Genomic DNA, 3,903 nt, shown 5'->3' on the forward strand with positions numbered 1-3,903 from the left:
GTGTGTGTGTGTGTGTGTGTGTGTGTGTGTGTGTGTGTGTGTGTGTGTGTGTGTGTGTGTGTGACATATCCATTCAACCTATTCTTGACTTCGTCAGAGAATCGTTTGAAGTGATAAGTATGATCCAATATAGTAATTAAAGATAATTTATTATGATTTATGATTTAGGTTTCAAATTTGTTGTATATCAAATCCATGTAGCATAGTGTGCCCGCATGTTTTACATGTTGGATTGACTGTTACTGTAGAGAGTTCCAGAAATGTTAATACAAACAAAAACTGAAGAATATGTATGATTGAAGCGCATATAAAATTCGCATGGTTGCAGTGTTTGTATATATGCAGTAACACTGGCGCTTGAAAAAGGGAAGCTTGCCTCGTGTTATGGGCTAATGAGGATAGGGTTAGTATGAGGTTTCCGATACGTTTAAGTGACTGAAATTACAAGATAAGATGATTAATGACCTTTAATTAGTTGACCTTTGACGTGGTTAAACAACCAATCGCAATCAGTTGGGATTCACAGTATGGGTTGTACTGTTCGTCCTTCCGATCACCGAATATAACACGTGGCTCGCGTGACCCCCGTTTGGGTGGTTTTCCTGAGTCATCAACTAACTCTTGTACGCCAATCCATCGCAAAGTTACCCATTTACAACTGAGCAGACTGAAGCAACGTGAAATGAAGTGTTTTGCTCAAAAACACAACGTACAACAGGTCTGGGAATCGAAACTACGATTTCGCAATCGTGAGTGCGACGCCTTCATCATAAACAGACTCAAGCCCTTCTTAGGTTCAATTCCTAATTGCGGCTGTTACAAATTTTCAGATGAATGGATTAGAGCAACGGGAAATAAATGCACCGCCCTATTTCAGATTTGCATCCACGACCGTGAACCCAATACCCTAAGAATGAGGCTACGCACCTTCACATATATGTTGTTGGCACTCCGTCGCTTACGACGTCGAGGATTCCAGTTGATCCGATCAACGGAACAGCCTGCTCGTGAAATTAACGTGCAAGTGGCTGAGCACTCCACAGACATGTGTACCCTTAACGTAGTTCTCGAGGATATTCAGCGTGACACATATATATATATATGATGGTGTAGCTTTTATTTCAACGTTCCAGCGAGTAGAGGTGTACTATGTGGTGGGGGGGGGGCGTTTCCACTAGTTCAAGCATTTGGTTTTCATTATTGGTTCGGTGGATTTTTTTTTTTATCCTCTTACTTCCTGTTTCCGTTGTGCCTGTAATTCAAAGGGTCAGCCTTGTCACACTATGTCACGCTGAATATCCCCGAGAACTGTGTTAAGGGTACACGAGCAGGCTGTTCCATTGATCGGCTCAACTGGAACCCTCGACGTCGTAAGCGACGGAGTGCCAGCAACAACAATCTTCTATGACATCTGATCTTACTGCTGCGTATAGATGCTTCTATGTATCTTGGTTTAGTTCTGTTTTCATAGTTGCTCAGTATGGCCTAAATATTATTGTCCCTATTAATTTTAAGGCGAAGAGCTTCAGAATCATTAGCAGGCCGGATAAAATGATTAACGGCATTGCGTCCATCTTCACGTTCTGAGTTCAAAATCTGCCGAGGTCGACTTTGCCTTTCATCCTTCCGAGGTCGATAAGATAAGTATCATTTGACCACTGGGGTCGATGTAATTGACTTACGCGCTTCGCCCGTAATTACTTGTCTCGTTTGAACCAATATTATTATTAATTTTAAGGTGGCGAGCTGGCAGAATCGTTAGCACGCCTGTCAAAATGCTTAGCGGCATTTCGTCTTTACATTCTGAGTTCAAATGCCGCCGGGATCAACTTTGCCTTTCATCCTTTCGCGGGGTCAATAAAATAGATAGCAGTTGAACACTGAGGTCGATGTAATCGACTTACTTCACTCCCCCGAACTTGCTGGTCTTGTGCCAAAATTTGAAATTATTATTATTATTATTGATTTATATTAGCCCTTGTGGCCAATAAAACAGAATTTATTATTATTATTATTATTATTATTATTATTATTATTATTATCAGTGAAGGCTCAGTGGTTAGAGCGTCGAGCTTACGATCGCGAGGTTGTGAGTTCGAATCCTGTACCGAGCTGCGTGTTGTGTTCTTGAGCAAGACACTTTATTTCACGTTGCTCCAGTTCACTCAGCTGTAGAAATGAGTTGTGACATCACAGGTGCCAAGCTGTATCGGCCTTTGCCTTTCCCTAGGATAACACTGGTGGCGTGGAGAGAAGAGACCGATATGCATGGGCGACTGCTGGTCTTCCATAAACAACTTGCCCGGACTTGTGCCTCGGAGGGTAACTTTCTAGGTGCAATCTAGAAGGGGGTCTCATTATTATTATTATTATTATTATTATTATTATTATTATTGAAAAACCACAAAATGCTTCGTGAAATACAGCTACCCAGGGTTTTATAACCGAAATACTAATTTATTTCACCATTTATCAAGCTGGTAAAAACAACAAGACGATTTAGCAACTGCGTTCGACGCATGCCGCAATTTCTTCATCGAACGCAGTTACTAAACCGTTCTGTTTTCATCAGTTTAATAAATGGAGAAATAAATTAATATTTTGACCAGGAAACTCTGGGTAGCTGTATTTCACAAGGTTTTTTTGTAGTTTTTATTATAGTAATATCTTTACTCTCTTAAATAATCGACTGCTATACTACTTGTTAATAATCGTAACACACAGTATATTTATATATATTCTTTTCTCTATGTCTGACAATATAAGATGCAAAACAGGATCTAAAATGATTCTGACAATATAAGAAACAAAACAGGATCTAAAATTGTTCCTGGTGGTACTCCATTTATTACTACAGGCCTCTCAGTACCTCTTAGATTCGGTTCAAGTATTTAAGCATAAACGCCCAAGCTTCTCCTTATGGGAACGGTTTTAACTTCTATTAACAGAATAAATTTTCATCTTCGGCCATGACAAATGTTTTGCTGAAAGACGGTATATACGGCTCACGTTTATCCAGGTAACGATCTGTTCATAACTTGGTTATATGTATCTATATATGTGTATGTGTGCATACAAGGGGGTGCTGAAAAGTTCTCGGCTTTGAGTAAAAGAAAATACAGGAGGATCAGTTAATCGTGATTTTATTGAACATATTCCACTCACAGATTCATACACTTATTGTAGCGGTCTTCCAGATTTTCTAAGCCCTGTAAAACAATTCGGAAGGCTGGGCCTCCAGCAAGAACTTTCGCGATGCCCTTAAAGTCAGGAACATTTCAGCGACCCCTCGAATTTATGTATACATGCATGTGTGTATGCATGCATTTATGTATGGATGGATGGATGGATGGATCGATCGATCGATATATGTACGAATGTATGTACGCGTTTTCTTTTTCTTCTACATTGTCTCTTTTAATGGGGTCCGCTTTTAGTATGAATGTGTAAGTATTATCTGTTTGTGTATGTGTGCGCGTGCGTATGTTTATAGTATGTATGTATGTGTGTGTGTGTGTGTGTGTTTGTGTGTGTGTGAGTGAATGTGCATATGTATGTGTGTGGGGGAAGAGTGCAGATGTGCAAATTCAAATACAATTATATGTATTAACAAACGGAGGATCCAAGAAAAGCATTGCAAGATGGAACCTGGGGGCTTTCTCGGACGGGGAACAATCCGGAGGATAATATGGATGGGATGAATCCTCTCGCGAAGTTCAAGGAGCAAAAAAGGATTCTTTTTTTTTTTTTGTGGGGGGGACGGGTGGTAATGAGGAGCCATACAGATATCCAAAGGCTTTTCTTTGACTATCTGGGCACCGAACCAATGCATTGAAACTTCCTCTCCTTGAGACGCAGTGTGACACCCACATCTGCTTTTTGAGTGTGTGTGTGTGTGTGTGT

Source organism: Octopus bimaculoides, chromosome 15, assembly GCF_001194135.2.
Source record: "Octopus bimaculoides isolate UCB-OBI-ISO-001 chromosome 15, ASM119413v2, whole genome shotgun sequence".
Taxonomy (NCBI): Eukaryota; Metazoa; Mollusca; class Cephalopoda; order Octopoda; family Octopodidae; genus Octopus; species Octopus bimaculoides.